This window comes from Panthera tigris, chromosome D1 (genome assembly GCF_018350195.1).
Source record: "Panthera tigris isolate Pti1 chromosome D1, P.tigris_Pti1_mat1.1, whole genome shotgun sequence".
Lineage (NCBI taxonomy): Eukaryota > Metazoa > Chordata > Mammalia > Carnivora > Felidae > Panthera > Panthera tigris.
In genome coordinates this window covers 8,198,633-8,222,177 of record NC_056669.1, presented here as the reverse complement: position 1 = coordinate 8,222,177, position 23,545 = coordinate 8,198,633, and the positions used below count along the sequence as shown (strand labels likewise).

Genomic DNA, 23,545 nt, shown 5'->3' with positions numbered 1-23,545 from the left:
ATGGGGAAATTACCTAACCTGTATAAGACTCAGGTTCTTCTATTAATAAGAATAATTATAGTAATACCCACATCATATGGTTATTATGAAGCATTCATGTAAATGCTTGCAAAGTCTGGAACAGAGTTACATTTTGGGACTGCTGTTCTCCACACTCAAGGCTTTCACAGAAGGGTAAAAGCTGTATTTGAAAAATACAGATTTTTATAAGACAGAAACTGCACGGAAGACATTTTCATTTAAATTTCCTTTTGTGAAGAATGTTAGAGTGTCCTGGGAACTCTAGGACACTAGAGTGTCCTAGATCACTAGTTCTGATCTCAAGATAAAAAAAAAAGTCTGTCTTTCCTATGAATTGCAGGTTTCCTCTCTAGCAAGCACGATTTATACGAACAAGACCTCATCTTATTTCCATCTCTGTTTTAGAAGCTAAGAAGCAGAGCTGAGTTTTATGTTCAAAGGAGAACTTTCCTAATACCAACTTTCTTTTGTTACGTGCCTTTTATCTTTCCACTTTTCAGTGCTATTAATCTAAATATAATCTGTCTCAAATAATTTTTTGCAGTCCTAGAAAATCAATTCCTAAATAAACAAATAAATGAGCACACTAGGTGGAAAAAACAACTTATTAGCATTTAGCCACACCTCATTGTTTACATGAACAACGATGGATCCTGCATTCAGAAAAAGGGGAGCTGTGGTAGGCAGAATTCTAAGTTAGTCTCTAAGATTCCAGCCTCCCTCCCCCACCCCGATATACATGCCCTGATAATGTCCTCACCTGGAGTATGTGGAATCTGTAAAAGTGATGAGATTTCTCATGGTTAGTTTTGTAACCAGTTAGTTGACTTTTCATTAATCCAAAGGGGGTTTATCTGGGTGGGCCTAACCTAACTGGGTGAGCCTTTTAAAATAAAGCAAAAGTGTCAGACTGTCCAGCTAGCTTCAGGGAAGAAAGTAAACACCTATCACAAGGACCTGCTTATCACAAGGACCATGTGGGGAGCACCAGAGAATACTTTCTAGCTGTTGAAAGCAACCCCCAGCTAATAGCAATGAAGAAAATGGGGGTCAGAGTCCTAAAATGTCAAGGAAATGAATTCTGCCAAAAACATGAGTGTATTTGGAAGAAGACTTTTATCTCCAGATGGGGATTTAGCCTATGTGACCCCTCGATTTCAGCCATGTGAGACCCTGAGCAGAAAACCGAGATATACCTGGACTTCTGACCTACAGGTATTTTATGATAAGAATTAGGTACTATTTGTTTGTAGCAGTTTGTTAATGCAGCCAAAGAAAAGTAATTCACATTTCTAATAAACTAAAACTAAAGTTGTAAACAATTTTGCCTAGTATAAACAACTATGATTTATCACCAATTCCTTGTTGAGGCTGCCCCAAATCTATTTCCCAAGGTATGGTGATGGGTAACATGGAGAGAGGGAGAGGGAGAATGAAACACCATGCCAGGTGGGAGGTATATCACATTTTCAAATCTATTATAAGTGATATATATATAGTACTTAGGTATGAATATAAACGGCATATAGTCACACATATATGTATATAGTGCTGAAGTCGTATTCTGTTAGAAGTGAATCTGTTATCTCGGCCCATATTTGGGGGAGGTTAGATTTCGTATTTTGGATGGGAAGGTATCAGATAATTTTCATACATGTTTTAAAAACTCCACATCTCCTAGTGTCCCCTGTGTAGAACGGGGCCATGTTCTTAACTTCTTTTTTTTTTTTTTTTGAGTTCTATGTAATGTTATCACATGTGTCGCTTTGCGTAACTACCTCTACAAATGAAAGAGTGAGCCATACCACCACAAAGGGCTCCCTGGTGTTACTCCTTTATAGCCATACTACCTTCTCCCTCCTAATCTCTAGCCCCTGGCAACCAGTCTCCCTTCCATCTCTATGATTATGTTATTTCAAGAATATTAAATAAATGGAATCATATAGTACATAACCTTTTGAGAAAGGGTTTTTTCATCCAGCATAATTTCCTTGGGATCCACCACAGAACATAAGTTCTAGGAATCAATAGTTTATTTCCTTTTGTTGTTGAGTAATACTCCATGATATGGATGTACCACAATTAGTTTAACCATTCAGCCATTGGAGGGCATTTCGGTTGCTTTCAAGTTTTGGTTATTATAAATAGAGCTGCGATAAACATTCATTTGCAGGTTTTGTAGGAAATTAAGTTTTTCTTTCACTGGAATAAATGCCTAAGAGTGCAAATTCTGGCCAATTGTTTTCCAAATATCATCTATATTTGTATTTCTACCAGAAATGTATGAGTCATCCAGTTTTTGTGCACATTCACCAGCTTTTGGTGTTCCAACTATTTTTTTTATTTTAGCCATTATGACAGTTTTGTAGTGATATCTCATGGTTTTAATTTGTGGTTCTTTAATGGCTAATGATGTCAGATATCTTTTAATGTGTTTATTTTCCATTGGCATATTCTCTTCATTGAGATGTCCGTTCATGTCTTTGTCATTTTCTAATGTGTGTGTATATATATATATATATATATATATATATATATATATATATATATACTGTTGAGCTTTGATAGTTGTTGATATATTCTAGATACAAGTCCTTTATCAGGTATATGGCTTGCAAATACTTTCTCACAGTCTACAGCTCATCTTTTCTTCCTCATAACTGAATATTTTGCAGAGAAAAAAATCCTAATTTTGATGAGGTACAACTTGTTGATTCCTCCTTTAATGAACTGCGATTTTGAGGTCAAGTCTAAGATTCTTACCCAAGTCTGATAACCTGAAGATTTCCTCCTATTGTTTTTGCTAAAAATTTTATAGTTTATAGGTTTAGAACTATGGTCAAAACTTATTTCAAGCTATTGTGATAAATGTTTCCTAATCACTCGAAAAGACTGTCATTTTACTTAGCTGAGCTCTTTAGACTGTCTATATCCTTACTGATTTTTTTGTTTTCTTCCTTTTATCAGTAACTGAGAGAAATACAGGAAAACCCACAAAAATGAATATATATTTTTCTATTTCCTCTTTCAAGCTGTCAATTTTGCTTTGTAAATCTTGAAACTATGTCATCAGCGAAGCACAAATTCACTAATGCTATCTATTGCTAATGAATTGATCTGTTTCTCATTATGAAATATACTGCTTTATTTCTCATTATATTTCTTAACTTGAAGTCTGTTTTGTTTGATTTTAATATACCAATACCAGCCTTCCTTTGGCTAGTGTTTCCATGGTATATCTGATTTACATTCTTTATTTTCAATTTGTTATGTGTCCTTACATGTAAGGTATATATGCTGTAAATATCATATGGTTCTATTTTTTTAATCCCAATCCAACAATTGTCGTTTTTTTTCTTTTTCTGAGGGAGGAAGGGAGAGGGAGAGGGAAAGGAAGAGGAAGAGAGAGAATGTGCACAAGTGTGCACCCACGTGAGTTGGGGAGGGGCAGAGGGACACACAGAGAGAGAATCCCAAGCCAGCTTCTTGCAAGGCGATGAGCCCAATGTGGGGCCCAATCTCACAAACTGTGAGATCATGACCTGAGCTAAAATCAAGATTCAGACACTTAACTGACTGAGCCACCCAAGTGCCCCATTTGTCTTTTAATTAAAATGAATAGTTTGCCTACATTTAATGTAATTACTGATATAACTGAACTTAAGTATACCATTTTGCTATTTGTTTTTCTTTTGTCCCATTTTTTCTTTTTCTTATAATCCTTTTGCATTAATTTTTTTAATGCTTATTTGTTTTTGAGAGAGAGAGAGAGAGAGAGAGAGAGAGAGAGAGAGAGGCAGAGACAGAGAGACAGAGAAAGAGCATGAACAGAGGGGCAGAGAGAGAGGGAGACACAGAATCCGAAGCAGGCTTCAGGCTCCGAGCCCGATGTGAGATCAGGACGTGACCGGAGATGGGTTGCTTTAACTGACTGAGCCACCCAGACGTCCCCCCCACCTTTTTTTTTTTTTTTTGCATTTTATTGACTAATCAAATATTTGTGTTATTATTTGCTTTGCTTCTATGAGCTCCTTAGAACAAATTCTTTTGATATCTATCCTAGAGGTTATAACATGAATTTTTAACTTTTTACTATTACCTTAAATGAGCACTTTTATCATTTCCTGAGCAATCCAACAATCTTACAATTTAACTCCATGTGTCTTCTTCTTTTTGTATTATGTCATAGATATATCTTGTTATAAAAAAACCAATATAATTTTATAACTATCCACATTTACCCTTTCTACTGCTCTTAATTCTTTCCTACAGATCTGAGCTTCCATTTTCTTTCCTTTATCCTCACCTTGAAGAACTTCCCACAGTATTTACCAAAATGTGGGTATGCAATAAATTCTTTCAGCTTTTGTTCATCTGAAAATATCTAGATTTTTCCTTCATTTTTAAAGCTATCTAGATAGGTCAGCTTCTCCCCCACCCCAGCACTTTAAAATTGTTATACAGTTGTCTCCTGGATTTCATGGTTTCTGTTTCAAAGTCAATGATAAATCTTATTGTTGCTTTTTTGAGGATTGCTGGGGTTTTTTTTTCTTCTGTATTCTTCAAAATTTTTCACTTTGCTTTAAATGTAGCAGCACGACTACTATGTGCTTAGGTATGTTTCTCTTTGCATTTATGTGGCTTGAAATTCCCTGAGATTTCTAAATTTGGGGGCTGAAATTTTTCATTGATTTTGGGAAAAAAGCATTATCATTATCCATGCAAATAGTGTTCCCCCACCAATACTCGGTTTTCTCTCCTGTCCTGGAAATCCCTTTACTTACTTGTCACAATTTTTATCCATGGTGTCTCGCATACCTCCTACATCATACTCTTTATTCCCATTTTTTCCTTCTCTGTGCTTCAGTTTGGATTGACCTGCCTTTAAGTCCACACATTACGTATTCTGCTTATACACATGTCCAGTGAGTTTTCATTTCAGATATATTATTTTATAGTTCAAGAGTATCCACTCTATCCCTTTCTGTGGTTTCCATTCTTTGTGGAGGTTCTTCGTCTTTTCATCAAATTTGCCCATATTTTCTTCAAACTTTTTTAAGATAGGAGATATACCCAGTTTGAAGTCCTTATCGACTAACTTTATTATCAGAAGTAACTGTGAGTCTGCTTCTTACTTTTTTCCTCATGAATATTGATTATATTTTCCTTCTTCGTCTTATGCTTATGCTTCCCGAGCTGTATGCTGTACCTTGGAGGTAAAGTATCTGCAGGAGGGCCCGGTGGCATTTCCTGCCAGGACAGCAGCCCCTTTCCTCCATTATGGTGTAGGCATCAGCAGCTGATTCCTTAATCTAATCAGTGACCTAGGTGAGCGAAGGCTGGTTTGCAGGTTGACAGAGACTAACTCTATCTTTGGTTCTTCCCTTTACCCAGAGTGTGTCCGTCTTTGGTTTTTGATCGAGAACCTGGTAATTTTCTATCCATGCAGATCTGAGAACAATGGGAGAGACTGTCTCCCCTTCAGAGGATTTCATCTTGGCTCTTTGACTCCCCATCCAATGCCACTTCCAGCTTTAGCAACGGTCTTGAGGAGCAGACAGCTGTGTGTTTAAAGCAGGAATCCTTCCTTAAGTGGAACTTTGTTTCCTAAAGAATGTGCCACTGTAGGAGATCTGAATATTCCTTACAGATCCTGAAAACCCTCCAAATAGACTCAAAACTTAGTTAACATATTCTGGAGAAACAAGCTGGGTATTTAGAGTTCCTGAAGCTTCCAAGTCCATGATGACTAAAAGATTTGCTGACTCATTTTTCTTCTTCCTAAAGCTGATTCTCAACTCATACCTAGAATCAGCAAATATATCCTAGGAAAGAAATGGCTGATGAAGGACTGTTCTAATTAGAAGGACTCTTCCCTCTTGGAATTTTAGCTTATTGAATATTCTTTGCTGCTCTAGCGCTTGAATACTTATATTCATATTTATATTATTTATATTTATTTGTATATATAAATATTTAAATATTTTCTATATATATTTTTTTCAAATTATCTGGGTTGTTTCTTTCTTGCACAGGAATGGTGGCATGCCATAATCTATATTTTATTCACATCTGAAAATCTTACATATTTCTTTTTAAGATTTTCTTTTTTAAAATGTTTTTATGTTTATTCTCAAGGGAGAGAGAGACACAGAGTGTGAGCAGGGCAGGGACAAAGAGAGAGGGAGACACAGAATCCGAAGCAGGTTCCAGGCTGAGCTGTCAGCACAGAGCCCAACATGGGACTCGAACCCATGAACCATGAGATCATTACCTGAGCCGAAGTCGGACACTTAACCCACTGAGCCACCCAGGTGCCCCAAAACTTTTTTTAAATTTATACTTAAAATGCTTTTCAATATTAGATATTTTAAAGAATGTAGGATACTATCCTGTCATTTGTATTTTCAAGATGTATTTAATCAATATTTCTTTCTGTCTCCTCCTCTCCTTTGCCTCCTTCAGAGATTCCAGCTACACCCTATTAGGTCATTTGAAGTTATTCCTATGAATATTCTTGTTGTGGTTAGTGTTATGGTTAATTTTCTTTGAAACAGGTCAGTCCTTTCTGGGATTATAAACTTGTTAGGCGGGACAGAACACATTTAATCTAGGGCTAATTTTCTTTATTACTGATGCAAAATCTTTTTTGCTTAACTCTATCTGTGTTGGTAAACTTTTATGAATCAACTTGACTAGACAAGGGGTTGCCCATATAGCTGGTAAAACATTATTTCTGGGGGTTCCTGTGAGGGTGTTTCTGAAAGAGATAAGCATTCGCATTGGTAGGCTGAATAAAGAAGATTACTTTGGACAATGTGAATGGGCCTCACCCAGTCTGTTGAAAGCGTGAATAGAACAAAATGGTGGAAGAAGGGCACATCTGCTCTTTTTGCTTGAGCTGGGATATCTGCCTTCTCCTGCCCTTGGACACCAATGCTCCTGGTCCTTGGGCCTTCACACTTGGACTGTGACTTATACCATTGATCCCCCAATTCTCCAGCCTTTGGACTTGGAATAAATAACACCACTGGCTTTCTTGGTTCTGCATTTTGCAAACTGAAGATGATGGGACTTTTCTGTCTCCAAAATTGTGTGAGCCAGTTCGTATAATAAATCTCTTAGGATGTATTAGTTCCTAGCCTTGGGCAGTGTCTTGTCACACATGATCTGATATGTACTCTCAGCTGAAGACTCAAAGAAGATTCTCTGCAGCTCTCTACTCTCCAATACACTATTTTGTGAAGTCCAGTCTCCTGTGTTTTCCCATTGTCCTGGCTCTGTCTTTTCAGCTCAGAGAGTTTAATGGAATCTTCCTAATTTCCCTTTCCCTGTGCTACTGCATGTGAATTCTCTCTAGGTAGTATGTTGGTGTAATCATAGGGCTCACTTTGGTTTCCTGACTCTTAAAGATCACTATCCTTTGTTTTCTGATATCCAACATTTTGAAAATTATCTTTCCATATATTTTCTCCAATTTTTAAATTATTTCTTGGGGTAGGGCAAATCTAGCCCTTGCTTTTCCCTCTTGGTTGGTGGTGGGAGTCTTGTCAAATAATTTTATAATTATTATTTTATATATAAAATTATTATTTATATAATTTTATAATTATTTTATAATTATTATTATCAAATAATTTATAATTATTTCAAATAATTTGAAAATATTTACAAGCATTGCCTTTTCAAATTCTATTTCATTACAGATAAGTAATTCTTCCTTTCTACATTTTAATAATTACGATTAGCATAAAAATGTAATTAGCAATTAGTGTTACACAGGGTTCCTCTCAAGTCATTTTAAATCTATTATCACTTAGTCTAATCGGTTTCCCAACAAAAAATAAATATTCTTCAATGAGTAGTTCTCTCCAGGAAGTCTGCTTCTCAAGGATTGATAGGATCTTAGAATTTCATTACTAGAAGGTGCATTTGAGTTTATTTTTGGCCACTCTTGTTTTATGATGAGGATACTGAGGCTCAGGCTGTGAAGATTCTTCAACACAAAACATCAGTGACAGACATTTGGCCAAAGTAAACGATATATAGACTTGTACCAGCAGACCCCCAGCTTATGATTTGGTTATATTTAACCAAATTTAGGCAGATGTGATGTAGGATATATTTTCCATATATTTCTATATTGCATAGAAATAATGCAATTGGTTTGGCTCTGTATCAATGACATTGTATTACGAACATACTTAGGTACATTTTATTTTAAAAATAGTTTTGGAAACTGGTATTTGAACTAGTCATTGGTGCTACTAAAAGAACTTGCGTTCAGGTTCTGAATTATAATCTAAAGCAACCATCTTCCTTTCTTGGTTTCTGTTATGTTTCTGACAGCTATTTTAGTTGACAGGCATTCCATCCATGTATTTATTTATTTTTTTTCCTTAACAGCAGATTGTTAACTTGCTCTGTCTCTTCATCAGCATTAACAACTTTCTCTTGAGTAAAAATCAAAAGCCATTTTCCTGGGAAGATACAGGGTGTTTGGAGTTAGGCTGAGTATGTTCTTCTCAGAGAAATGTATCTACATTTCTATTTGTTATTCAGTGTATGGTGGAGACTTCCTGTATCCGCCAGGCTGAATTACCCCCGGGCTATCTGGCTTGTATTTTCTTTGCACGTAGTTCTGTATCAAATGTTAGAGGGAACAGAAGTGAAGAAAACAAGAATCCCATCAAACAATTATAATTCTAGGAATTTATTTTAATGAGATTATTGGCAAATTATGAAAGGGCATTTGTACAAAGTTGTTTCCTCGGCATTGTTTATGATAACAAAAGTGAGAAGCAATTTAATGCCCATCAATTACAGAATGGCGTCATTCATCATCAAACGTCATTGAGGATGCACCCATACAATTATAAACTTTGTGGTCATTATAAATGATGATATTCTATATTTATCAATATAAAAAGATATCCATAAAGAATTAGTCAATGAAAAGAAAGCTAAATCAGCTTTTAATTTTTATAAAATTTTCTGTAGGCATGTGTAGGCCCGTGTGTGTGTGTGTGTGTGTGTGTGTGTGTGTGTGTGTAAAGAGTGGATTGCTTACAAGCTTATTAATCAAAAGGTTAGTATGGTTACTTCCCTGGTTGGTGGGACTTTGTATGTATTTGTTTCCTTCTTCATACTTTATTTATAAATTTTACTACAAATTATACAATAAGACTTTCACTCTAAAAGAGGAAAAAGAGGTGCACCTGGGTGGCTCAGTCAGGTAAGTGCCTGACTCTTTGTTTTGGCTCAGGTCATGATCTCCAGGTGGTGAGTTGAAGCCCTGCACTGGGCTCTGCACTGAGCATGGGGTCCTCTCTTTCTCTCCCTCTGCCCCTCCGCTAGCTTGCTCTCTCAAAAAAAAAAAAAAAAAAAAAAAAAAAAAAAAAGATAAAAAAAAGAAAAAAGAAAAAAAGTCTTTTCATTCTGAAAAAAAAGAATTAAGAGAATACACACCCTATGAGAATCCAGTTAGACTTCAAACACAATGAATGAAGAATATGAGACAATACTGTGCACAAATACCGTAAGTCATGAGATGTGTGGCAACACGAGTTGAGAAGACAGGAAAACATGTGGGAATTTTATAGAGGATTAAGACCGGATTTGAGCTTTGAGAGGAAACACAAACTCTGGGTAGGGAGAGAGAAAAGAGTATTTCAGGCAGAGTGGGCAATATGAATAAGAAAGGAAGGTCTGATTTGGTGGGCTGGTGCTTTTTAGTGATGGAAGATGAAATTGCACAGAAAATTCAGAACCAAAGTATTTTCTAAAATCTGCAACAGCTACAACATGCACATGTGATTGTGTTAGCTTTGTTTTGGATTATTTTATTTTTAAAGTTTATTTATTTATTTTGAGAGAGAGAGACAGACACAGGAGGGGCAGAGAGACGGGGAGGGAGAGAATCCCACAGCAGGCTCCACACCATCAGCACAGAGCCTGATGCAGGGCTCAGTCCCACGAACTGTGAGATCATAACCTGAGCCAGAAGCAAGAGTTGGATATCTAACCAACTGAGCCACCCAGGTGCCCCTGTTTTTGGATTATTTTAAAGCAGAACTTCAATGCTGTTGGTGGGCTTTTTTTGTCAAAGTACTCAGCAAGTCCCTCATTATTATCATTTCTCTCTCTCTCTCTCTTTTTTTTAGTCCATTTGGGCTGCTATAACAGAAAGCAATAGTTGATGGGGGCTTATAAACAGTAGAAATTTATTTCTCACAGTTCTGGGAAGTCCAAGATCAAGATACTGGCAAATTCAGTGTCTGGTGAGGGTCTGCTTCCTGATTCGTAGACCACTGTCTTTTCACTGTGTCTTCCATAGAGGAACAGGTGGGGGAGTGCTCTGGGGGTCACTTTTATAAGGAACACTAGTCCCAAGGTTAGGGGTTCTCATGCCTCCTGCAACACTCACTCTGCCTCTTGTCCTCTGCCATATATATATATATATATATATATATATATATATATATATATATATATATATATATATATATATATATTTAATAATAGGCTTTAGCCCTTAAAAGCATGTGTTTGGAGTCAGATGTGATTTGAGTCTCAGTTCTTATCACTTATCTGTAAATGTTAGGTCACAAAACTCTTCAAGTCCTCCATTTTCTTACCTATAAAATGGAAGTAATAATAGCTAACACTAGCCTGAAGATGAGAGAGACAGATTCAGCACATTAGCATGTTTCTTCCTCTTCTTCTCTTCCTTCTTTTTGCTATCGTTTTCTGTCTCTGGGTATTCAACTAGGAAACACCAAAGAACTTCTAAAATCTGAATTCTGGACTTCACTGAATTCATTAAGCCCATCATTTATTTGGTTACATACTGCAGTAACTAAAAGCTAAGGTGTACCCATCATCCTTTCTATGCACATCTTAACAAGGACCTTCCAGAAACACATTTCTTTAAAGTGGAAAAATGTCTTAAGTGGTGAAAGGGTTAGGCTTTGTGGCGGGCCAGTGGGAAAGGTCTCTAGGACACTGAACACATAGAGAATGTGTGCCCTCATTTCTATAGCACAATGGTAAAGATTGCTGCATATGCTGAATGATGAGATTAGCATATTCACCATTCAAAATGGGTTTAATGGAAGCCATTATGCCCACTTTCCCATTTAGAATCTAAAGCCCAAATAGGATGACTTACATAAGATTTTAAAATTATAAAAGCTATAGTTTAGTGATCATCTACTATGTACCAGGTACTTCACATGCATATATCTTGAATGCACAATCCATACTTTATGGATAAGGCTTGGACTTAGGAAGTCTAAGTAACTCATGCAAGCTGACACAATGAGTGATGAAGCCACACTTTACACTATCTCTTTTATTCTAGTGTGCTGCCTCTAGATAGATTTATTCAAGAAATATTACCTAATAGGCATTTTGATGTCATTGAACAAAAAGACAGAAATGAAACATTTTAGAATATAATATTAATAGCCAACACTTAAAATAATGCTTCCAATGTGCAAGAAGCTGTTCTAAGAATTACCATGTATGTGCTCATTCAATTCTGTCACCAACCCACTGAGATAGGTATTATTATCATCACCACTTTACATGCAAGGAAACAAAGAAGCTAGCATTTTGGCCAAGACACAAAGTGAATAAGGATCAGAGGTTTAGAATACTAGTCTGGAGTCCTTGGCCAGTACTTATATGCATTCTTGAATATCATGTACTACTGTATTTAGCAATAGTGATGACACATGGGTCACAGTCTGGGAATCAGGCATCACAAATTATTTTCTGTGACTTCATATGAATACACCAGCCTATACCTACAGTGTCTGGTAGATGGCTGAGCTTGCTGGTACTTCCTGGGGGCTCAGAGCTCCCACATCTCTTCATTTGCTATCCCAAAAGGAACTGAACTGAAGTGAACTTAGATCGCTGGTTCTCAAATTTGGACATACACTGGAATCACTGGAGGAGATTTAAAAAATACTGATGCCTGAGCCCTACCCCCCACAATTCTGATTTAACTAGTCAAAGGTATGGCTTGGCATCAGGATTTTAAAAATCTTCTCAACCATTTTCATGAGCAGTCAAGTTTGAGAACAACTGACCTAGATCAGCAACTCTCAGTGAATTCCACGGACCCCAGGAAGTTCTCTAGAGGGGGTCCATGAGGTACAAACTACTTTCATAATAATATCAAAACATTAGGGTTTTTTTTCCCCCACTGTGTTGACATGGGTGATGATGGTATATAACCATCGGTGGGTAAATGCACTGGTGTCTTAGTATGAATCAAGGCAGTGGCACCAAATTTTATAGAGATGTATTTTCACTGTCACATACTCACGTTAAAAAAAATCAGTTTGATTTGAGAATATTCTCAATGAAGCAGTGTAACGTATTAATTTTACTGAAACTTGAACCTTGGATATACATTATTTTTATATTCTGGGTAACAAAATGGAATGTATGCATAAAGCACTTCTGCATGCTTGTCTTAAAAAAGAGTACTTGTGTAATTGTTTGCGTTGTAAGCTAAACTAGCCTTTTTTTGCGGAGGTGGGGGAAAGAGAAAGTACTGTATTTTTTACTTGAAATTAAGGCTACTGGGCAAATTATGGTTATTTAGACCTGGGTATTTGGTAGACATTTCCTCAAAAATGAGCAAAGTAATTCTTTACCTACAAGGAAAACAACTGGTAATTTTTTTTCTATTTTTTTTTAACATTTATGTATTTTTGAGAGACAGAGTGCAAGGAGGGGATAGGAAGAGAGAGAGGGAGACACAGAATCTGAACCAGGCTCCAGGCTCTGAGCTGTCAGCACAGAGCCTGATGTGGGGCTCAAACTCACAAACTATGAGATTATGACCTGAGCCAAAGTCAGACGCTTAACCGACTGAGCCACCCAGGCGCCCCATGAATAAATATTTTTAAAGAATCTATTTTAGTTTCTAACATAGTAGATATCAATATACAACCAACATAAACAACCTTTCTTTGGGGAACTAAAAAAATTCTAAGACAACGAAGGGGCCCTGAGACCTCAAAGTTTGTGAATTGCTGACCTAGATCGTTCTGTGTTTGAGTCTTAATTGTTCCTGTCACTCCTTATTCCCACCCAGAACTGATTCTGGGTTGTCTACGGGATTAGCTCTAGGCATCCATATGGCAGCCTTGATCTAGAGACAGCCTCAAACATTCCTTGAACCACCACCTCTTAACCGCTTACCTTTCTGCCTGCCTTCTCAGGTCCAGGGGAGATTGTTTTTATGTAGGATGTCTCAAGGTAGGGTTCTTTGAGCTCCCTCTTCCCCAGGATGCCTGGGCATTTCCTAGAAGGATAGATCAAAGCAGGTTCAAGAAGAGCTTCATACTGCTTCTAGAAATACGGCTGCCTTTCCTCTCAGCCATGATTGCTGACTAGGGTCTTCCTACCTGGTAGTACCCATTCTGAGGTGCACTGTTCCTTCCTGAAAGTTGGGATTCTTTTGGTTAATTCCCCAAAGCCATTACATATGTGTATATATAAGCCTGAGCCTTTATTATGGGCAGGGCTTGTGCAGTTGCTACCAGTGGGGTTCCTGTGTCATTGTGATGAGGATGCATGTCAGTGGAGTGAGTATCTCTAGCAGCACATGCTGACATACCTGAGCCTCAGGGCACCTGTAACCTTACTGAGTCCTTTACACCTAGAGTATTACTAAGCACAGGTGTTGACTACAACTCGCTTTAGGTGCAAGTCTGCATCTGATGTGGGATCGGAACCTAGTTCTACATTCAGACCCCGCTCATTCTACTATAAGCCTGGGAAGAGAACACTTACTCGGACGCCGTGGGCTCCTTTATCTCTGACCCTCTGCTCCCTCCAGGTTCTGGAGGGAGGAATCCTGGAAAAATCATCTATTTCATAATTTCCACCTTCGCAAGCACCCCTGGTTTGCTGCCTTGAATGGGATGGCATCTTCTTGTCTGCTTTGTTAGCTTCCTCCCCAGGGACCACTGCAGACAAGCGCTGGGAAAGACACTAGAACCTTTTTGGGGGCATGATAGTACCACCCATGTTTTATTCTCTACTTTTTAATCCAAGAACTCCCTTCAGTGATTCTGCTTTACTTAAATGCTCTATTTGTTATTTCAAGTGAGAAACACAAACTCTTGGGGCACCTGGGTGGCAGAGTCGGTTAAGCATCTGACTTTAGCTCTGGTCATGATCTCACGGTTTGTGAGTTTGAGCCCCACACTGGGCTCTGTGCTAATGGCTCAGAGCCTGGAACCTGGCTTTCGATTCTGTGCCTCCCTCTCTCTCTGCCTCTCCCCTGCTTGAGCATGCTCTTGCATGCACACACTCTCTCTCTTTTTCAAAAATAAACATTGGAAAATTTTGAAAAAAATAAGTAAAAACACAAGCTCTTTCAGAAGAAAGATACTTCCTATATGTGGCTCACAAATAAATGAATAACTATATTACTTATTGGCAGAAGCTTTGTGGTCCATAAATACTCCCTAGCTTGAGGGTCAGCTATAATATTCTGTGAGAATTGCAGCATAAACTTTGACTTCTTACAATTGCGTGAAATTCAGTGTTCACCAATTCTTTTGTGTTCCCACACTCCCTGTGGCCCAACTCAGGGCAGTTGATCTTGGTCAGGAAGCAACTTCTAAATAAGTGAAAATTCTGTATAACTAAGCGAGAACCACAGTCTTAAGAATGTTGAAATTGTTTTTATGGTAGCATTGATGAATAAAAAATCCATTTCTTGGGGGGTGGGTCAGCATCACCTGCTTTCTTGTAATTCAGAAGTGAATTCTTAGCATTTTCCTTTGGTCATAAGTTCTTATCAAAGTTTAAAAAAAAATTTTAATGTTTATTTATTTTTGAGAAACAGAGAGAGAGACAAAGCATGAATGGGGGAGGGGCAGAGAGAGAGAGCGAGAGAGGGAGACACAGAATCCCAAGCAGGCTCCAGGCTCTGAGCTGTCAGCACAGAGTCCCACACGGGGCTGGAACTCACAAACCACAAGATCATGACCCCAGAGGAAGTCAGACGCTTAAATGACTGAGCCACCTAGGCGCCCCTTATCAAGTTTTATTTTGGTTCCATCTTTACAGGACAAGGTCTGTTGTATCAAAATGGATTAGACTGCCCCTTACTCCAGTTCAAAATCCAAGCTCCATGACCACCCTTGTGTGCATTGGCTGCCAATGCTCATGCTGATTCTACGCCTCTCATGGCAGTGTTCCTTGGCCTTGTCGACGTTTTAGAGGTGCTCAAGCTTTGGGTCTACCTTCCATTACCAAACCCCTCTATGTATTGCTTAGGGAAATGCTAGCCCCTGTAAAAATAAACTCCAAAATTATAGTAACTTACAATAAGATTATATTTCATAATCTCCTAAGTCCCATTCAATTCTCTACCATACATAGGGTGATTCAGGGAGCGAGGCTCCTCCCACCGTGTAGCTCTTCCCTCCTTCAGATTCCCCCGCACTCTCTGGCTATAGCCCACAAATTATAGGAGGCTGTGCTTCCTAACTGCCTCGGTCCAGAAGCAACTGGTGCATTCCTTCCACACACATTCCATTGGTGACAACTATTCATAGGGTCCACCGGGAGGCAAGGGGAGCTAGGAAATGTAGTTACTGGCTGGGCACCCACTCCCCAAGGAATATAGTATGTAAAGCTATAGTATGTAAGGGGGAACACAATCGTTTTTATTGTAGTAAAAATATAAATTATAAAAGTTACCACTTTTTTAATGCATCTTAAGTGTACGTCTCAGGGGCATTATGTATATTTACACTGTGGCGCCCATCACTGCCACCCACCTTCCAAACTTTTTCATTGTCCAAAACTGGAGCTCTGTACCCATTAAATAGTTTCCTGTCCCCCCTCTCCCCCAGACCCTGGAAACCACCATTTGACTTTCTGTGTCTATGAACCTGACTACTTTAGGTACCTCACACAAGTAAAACCATGGGATATTTTTCGTCTTGTGTCTGCCTTATTTTACTTAGCACGACGTGTTCAGGATTCGTCTGTGTTGTAGCAGGCAGGTATCAGAATTTCATTTCTTTTTAAGGCTGAATAACATTCCACCATACGCAGACACGACGTTTTATTCATCCACGCATCTGACAACGGACACTTGAGTCATTTTCATCTTTTGGCGATTGTGGTTAATGGGACTATGAACACAGATACACAAGTACCCCTTGGAGTACTTACTTCCAATTCTTCTGGGTATATACCTAGAAGGGGGATTGTTGGATCGTATGGTAATTTTATTTTTAACCTTTTGAGAACCTGGCATGTCGTTTTCCATAGCCATTGCGCTTTTTTACATTGGGGAGCACAACCGTTAATGAACAGTTAATTATCTCTGTGAATTTGTGCAATTAATGGACGTCCACGAGTCTCATTTTCCTCGGAAAAAACAGTTGGTACTACCTCACAGATTATCACGGGGCTTAAATAAAATAGTGTATGCGAAGCCCTTAGCACGTGGCTGGCACGTAGTATGGGATGAAGGCACAATATTTCTTTTTTCCTCCTCATCTCATACACCCCACATCACCACATCCTACTTTTCCCCCATTCGATTCCCTCCGAGCTTTCATTAGTGAAAGTTAGCTACTCTTGGATTAACAGATGTTCCAGCCCAACCACACCACGTCTGGGACCTGTGCTTTCAGGAGAAGGAGCTAGAACGCTTGGTGGCCGACAGTTTCTGTGGCTGGCTGTTGGGGAGGAAATGCTTAAACAAGAAGCCTGCAGCTCCACCCCAGGGGGTGCCCTAGGAGATGCTCCTCTGCTAGATTAGTGCTGGGTCTTTGGGGAAAAACTAGTCAACAACTCGGCGACTAAATCATCCTTCCTAAGGCTTCCCCACTTCAGTTTTAGTTAGGATTGCTTCTCTTGCCTGAACAGTTTTCCAATTCACACCTCGCTTTCTTTCTTACTATTCCAGACGGGCCATGCTGATTTAAACAAGAAACTAAGAGTTACTGGACACCCATCTGGAATGCCAGTCCGCTAACTGGTGGGAATATCCAGTCACACTAACTGGTGGTGCCCTCAGACGAAAACCAAGACCGACCTCCCTTCACTCCCCTCTGTTCCTCACCTTCTCGCTGGATCTGTGGGGGCATTCAAGGCTCTGCCTCCGTGGGAGCCATGGGCGAGACCACTCTGGCCTTCAGTGAACAGCCTCCGAATTTTGATTCTGGCCCTGCTGGCCCCTCCCCCAGCCCCTCCCTTCACCAAAAGAAGTGACTGGGGAACTTGCTTTCCCTCCAGGCACCAACTTCTTCACTGGGAAATTTAGAGAGGTCAACTAGATCGGGAATTGAATGTGATGATCTCACAGGCTTCCCCAAACTCCAAAGAGTCTGGGGGCCTTTGCTTTCCTTGACAGTTTGAGGTGCTGCGTGATGTTTTCCATACCTTTTATCAAAGCTAAGAAGACATTTACCAGCAGGGAGACATTTTTCTTCACGCGCAAACGTACTCATGATCAAAATGTTGGAGGATTATTGTGTTCTTACATGGCAATACACAATCAAACACCAGATGCTCGGCATATTCCAGACAGAAGGGGCAGCTGAGGAATTCGATCGCTTTCATCTGATAGACTGATAACTAAGAGGCGACACAGACACCTTGATGATGGCTCAGCCTTGGGCTCCCCTCAGACAGACTGCTTTGGAACCACGCACAGAGCCATCTCTGAAGCTGGCCAGGATGGCAGCCGCATGTTTGAGGTGGGGAAGTCGGAGTGGTGGGGGCCAGGGGTGACATGAGCTTTACTCAGCCACAAGACTGCGGGCACCGAAGCACTAACAACAAAAGCCCCAAGAAGAGGAACAAATGGAAATGGATGATTCCAGAGAGGCCTCTGGGAGACTGTCAGACGTTCTCTCCAATGCTTTCAAGTGGAATTATAAAGTAAGGTTGGAACGTTTTTACAGGAGGCAAACATGAGAATTTGCAACCATGCCGTTATGTTTACAAAAAAAAGGAACGTGGTGAAATCATCTCTGTGACACAGAATAAAGAAAACCTCATAAAATGGAGCCTGGAGGCTAGACGTGGGAACTTTCACAAACCTACCACTCACCGTCAATTGCAGACCCACGTCGGGGGAGACTACCTTGCACACGCCCTTGCATGCCCACAGGAAGAAGCCTACACTGCACTATCCAAGCAGAAGGGAGAAAGATTTTCTTCTGCAGTACCAGCCGAGCCAGTGAGAGACTGTCTCAGCTCAGCCAAGGAAAAGCCAGTACACTTCAAACTCCCAGTTTCCTCCAATGGAAGGAGGAAAATTTTAATTTTAATTTTTTATTTTTTTATTATTTTTTTATTTTTTTGAAGTTTTTTAAACGTTTATTTTTGAGAGACAGAGAGAGAGGCAGAGGGTGAGCGGGAGAGGGGCAGAGAGAGGGGGAGACACAGAATCTAAGGCAGGCTCCAGGCGCTGAGCTGTCAGCACAGAGCCCAACATGGGGCTTGAACTCACGAACCGTCAGATCACAACCTGAGCCAAAGTCAGACACTCAACCAACCGAGCTATGCAAGCGCCCCTGGACTTTTTGTGTACAAAAGCCTCTTCCAACTCCCTTTTTCACTACAAAATGGCAAAAATAGCAATCCTGTCCTTTGTTTTCCAGACTAGCTTATGGTTTCACCATAGCTTGCAAGTCCTGAATTGCAATTCTCTGCTATTCCTGAATAAGCCCATTTTTGCTGGCGAAATAACTTAGAGTTTTATTTTTAAAGTTGCCCCCATCTATATGGAAAAAGTATATATTTCTTCTGCCACAAAAGGCCATAAGGAGAAGCACTTTAATATTGATATAATACATTATTTGTAAACACGACCACATCTTGATATTTTTAGCAAACACATACCTTGTTATTTGTATCTAAGTACCTGTACTATTTATTGCTAACCTCATCTTTTGGATTCTGTCAAGAATTAGAAAAATGGGTGTCCTGTGGTGTGATCGAATCCGTTCGGGTCAAGAGCTGCCCGACTTTTGTTTTCCTCTCCCTCATTCCTTTTGGGTCCCCTCACCTCCACGGTGCCCAGTGCTTCTGAGGCACGTTCAAGTTCCTCTGTCAACAAACAAAATGATTTCTTACGTGCATTCACACCGGTGTTCTATTGACTTCATGCTCTTCACTTCCAGGGTTTCTTGCGTTTGAAAAGAGAATGGTGTTTGTGGACACCACGCCTAACCTATAGAACGAGGTCTCAAATCAGGGAATTTCAGGCATAAGGGCACCTGGCTTATTTAGAGAGAAGTCTGATGGCAGAAGGAGCCTCTGGTGAGAGCACTGGGGTGGCTATTTACGTGGCTTACAATTCAAGCCTCTTGCACTGTACCCACAGCATTACCTTTTCTACAAGCTTTATTATTCCCATGAGCTGGGTCTGAGGCTAAATTAGGTTGATATAAATCTCAGCTGGTGGTTGTGGATGCATGCCTTAATGAATGAGATCTGGTATAATTTGTCTGGAAATACGACTGTGAACTCCCTCCATCGGCTTCCATTTTCCTGTTCGTTGGCTCCGGCAGATGATTTTGCAGGCTGTTTGAGTCACTTCAGGTGAGCCTTCAGCCATGAGCAACCATTGCCATTAAAGCCTCAGCACCGCAGCTGCAGGACCCTGTGGCCCACAGAGGCACGCGGGAGGGAAGCCCGACTCTGTTTATTTGAAAACTAACTTCTCTGATACACAGAACCACTATGATTCTCCTCACGCCAGGAACCAGAGGCAAAAATTAACGACACGTCAACTCTCAGCTTTCATTCCTATTGGCGTTTGCCTGAATGCTTGGAGTCACGGAACTACTGGTTTGAATGGAACATGAGGATGCCCTGTACTTCTGAAGGGGACAGGAAAATCGAATTTGGGGTGGGGAGGACACAGGGCTTTCTCCAGGTGAACTCCTTCTGGGGCCTGGGGTGGAAGGGGTCAGAAGAACGTGGGAGAGTTTGAAATCATCTCAGGGAATTGATTTTCCCCCTGAGCTGGTCACTCAGGCAACTAACTGGTGCCCCCAGCCATGTGACAATCAGACTCCTTGTCACTCCACACCTCGGTGTCTCATCCTGAGAGGACAATTTCTCTTAAGATTAATAAAGCTGAAAGAGAAGACAATATGACCGTGGAGGGACTACACACTGGACGCCAGAGCCAAGAAGACATCAGCCACCACCGCTGTCTCTGCCCACAAATCCTTTTTGTTCTTTTCCAGTCTCTGTCCTTTTCAGTCAGATTTAGATCCTGAGTCTTCTTTAAATGGGGATTAGCATAACACAGCGTTCTTTGAAAGTCCCACTAAATAAAAGACACTCTGAAGCATCTCTTGATGTTTAATAGATGTCAAATAATGGTAATGTGCTGTTATTAAAAACGTTGGTTTCCTGAAGTGACTCAGAATTGACTTGTTTTTCTTTCTGCACAGAGAGATCTATTTGGCTGTACAATGCCACCCCAGAAAGATGCGGAGCGGTGAATAATTTAATAATTGCACAAAAACATTTTGCACTTTGACAAAGCACATAAAAATAACCCTTCAGTTATAGCATATAGTCATTTCTCCCCATTTTTTCCCTTACAATTTCAAAGGTCAGAAAGAAGACTAAAATTCTTTTGAACAGTGTGTAAAAAGAATTTTATTAAAAGCAGTCCTAATTAATTTAATATACCTGACCTCTTTACTCCACAGAACAAAAGCTGGAGGCTTTACCTATCAGTTGACTAACTGAATTTTACTTACGGCTATTATTATAAGCTGCGGTCCTGCCATTATCCGGCATTAACATTTACAGCAATGCCTGGTAAACACTGCCATAATTGGTGATGTGAACCAATTGAAGTTATTTCTATAAGGAAGGGTATTATAGGTTACACATTATGATTTCATGTAATTCTGCATTCAGAACACACATACTAGTTAATTGGAAAGATCTAAGATTTTGTTTGTCTCGTGTTCTTCCCAAGTAATTTGAAGTACTGAGAAAAGCACGGGAGGCATGTCAGTGGATCCAGATTTGAGTCTTGGCACTATGATTGACTCACTAACAAGGAAAGAATAGGTTTTGTACTCTGTCACTGGAGGTGGAATGAGCTTACTCTGTCCTGTTATCTGTCAGGGTTACTGCGATGCTCAAAAAAGATAAGGTGATGTTCTTTGTAAATTGCAAAGGATTTCGCACGTGACAGATTTTCTTTATCAATGATGTAAGTTCAAGGGAATGGTAGGCTTATGGTGGAAACGAAAAAAGAAAAATAGGGAAGGAGGGAAAATGAAATATATTTTTGAGTGGCCACTACATACCAGGCATTTTAGAAATTTTCAGCACATTTAGGCCTTCCAACCGTGGGAATAAAGTGATACGCGATCACTCATTCAGTTTCCAAATCAGAGTTAACATCACTTGTTTAAGATCACGTAGATAGTAAGCATTGGGGTGGGCACTGCTACCCATTATAGTCTGTCTTTCCAGAGAGAATATATTTTCTCTTTCAAACATAGTTCCTTGCTGAAGAGGCTGATAAGCATATTTATTTACTCATTTGCTTGTTCAACAAACATTATTTTTTTGCTTTGCTGAATTTTTGTTTGAAATAAGTTTTTTTAAAATTTTTATTTGGAGGAAGTTTTTGTTTTGGGGGAGGTTTATTTTGTTTTGTTTTGTTTGAGAATTTGGTAGGAAAATTTGCATCTTGTAATAGAACTAAACACCCCTGCCCCTCTGAACTGCTATAATTTTTGGAATTAACTTTAAAGAAATAGCTATTTTTTGTTACTTTAAAATTTGGTTTTTTCTTTTTTTTTATGATAGGCCCATGCTTTATTCAGTAAGCTGTTGTGCTGCTAAGAATTTAAGTCCCTTGAGGACGGGGTCTGCACAATGAATACTCACTGTAAAACCAGTTTAGCCTACTTTCAACTTTTCTATCAGTGATTTCATGTTGACCAGTTCAATCCATACGAATAACCTTGTTACATTGCTTTAATATACCCCTTATTTGTTCAATGTATCTGACCTATCCATTTCCTCAGGCCTTTTTAAAAAATTCCAGTGTAGTTAAGATACGGTTTAATATTAGTTTCAGATACAATATAGTGAGTCAACAATTCTATACATTACTCAGTGCTCATCAAGATAAGTGTGCTCTTAATCCCCTTCATCTATTTCACCCATCCCCCTACCCACCTTCCCTCTGGTAACCATCAGTGTGTTCTCTATAGCTAAGGGTTTGTTTTTTGGTTTCTCTCTCTTTTTTCCCTTGTTCGTTTGTTTCGTTTCTTCAATTCCACATATGAGCAGAATCATATAGCATTTGTCTTTCTCTGACTGATTTATTTTGCTTAGTATTATGCTCTCTAGCTCCATCCACGTTGCTGCAAATGGCAAGATTTCATCCTTTTTTATGGCTGAGTAATATTCCTGTGTGTGTGTGTGTGTGTGTGTGTGTGTGTGCGCGCGCGCGCGCATCAATCACATTTTCTTTATCCGCTCATCTATTGATGAATACTTAGGTTGTTTCCATAATCTGGCTATTGTAGATAATGCTGCAATAAACATAGGGGTGCATGTATCCCTTTGAATTAGTGTTTCTGTATTTTTTGGGTAAATACCCAGTAGTTTGATTGCTGGATCACAAGGTAGTTCTATTTTTAATTGTTTCAGGAAACTCCATACTGATTTCCACAGTGGCTGTACCAGTTTGCATTCCCACCAACAGGGCAAGAAGGTTCCTATTCCTCCTCATCCTTGCCAACACTTGTTATTTCTTGTATTTTCAAGTTTAGCCATTCTGACAGGTGTGAGATGATATCTCATTGTGGTTTGAGTCACATTTTCCTGATGTTGAGTGATGTTCAGCACCTTTTCATCTGTCTGTTGGCCATCTGAATGCCTTCTTTGGAAAAGGAACTTAAGCAGTATTAAGAAAATATTTACCATTGGTTTTTTTCCCCTTAAATGCTTGTATTTCCTCAGTTAACCATGCACTATTATAACTTTTATTTATTTGTTTTTGTATTTTTATTGAGATATAATTGACATATTACATTAGTTTCAGGAATATAACATAATGATTCAGTATTTGTATATATTGCAAAATGATGACGATACTAAATCTAGTTAACCTATGTCTCCGTGTTCAGTAAACATTTACTCTTTGTCAACAAGAAGTCATTGTTCTTTGTTCTGTTGAGGAAAGAAAAATGAAAAAAATGCAGCGCTATGCTTATGGAATTAAAAATCCATGGTCTACAGCTGATTCTTGGTGTTTCCTACTGAGGGCAGGGGGAAGGATAATAAAAAACACTGGGAAATAGACAAAGTCTCAGACTGATGATGAAGTTTTCTAAGTCACTGCCATTTCTAGTTAATGAAGAACCATGCAGAAACCTCTGTTGTTTTTTGTTTGAAATACAAGAAGATTGGCCATGCTCTGCTTGGTAACTGGAGTCTTACGAACATAAAGAATTGTTAAGAGTGCTGG

General features: G+C 39.3%; 1 long non-coding RNA gene across 2 annotated transcripts in view; it reads right to left on the bottom strand.

The window, feature by feature from the left end:
• The window catches only part of LOC122231135, a 44,167-nt gene extending 30,582 nt beyond the window's left edge, over positions 1-13,585 (bottom strand). The window contains exons 1-3 of one of the 2 annotated variants that reach the window (XR_006208291.1): positions 13,449-13,585; positions 13,243-13,345; positions 8,273-8,662 (exon numbers count right to left, since the gene is read on the bottom strand). This is a non-coding gene — a long non-coding RNA (uncharacterized LOC122231135). Of the gene's footprint in view, positions 1-8,272; positions 8,663-13,242; positions 13,346-13,448 lie in introns of those variants that run through there. The other variant, XR_006208292.1, reaches the window with a different exon arrangement.
• Between the last annotated feature and the right edge of the window lie 9,960 nt (positions 13,586-23,545).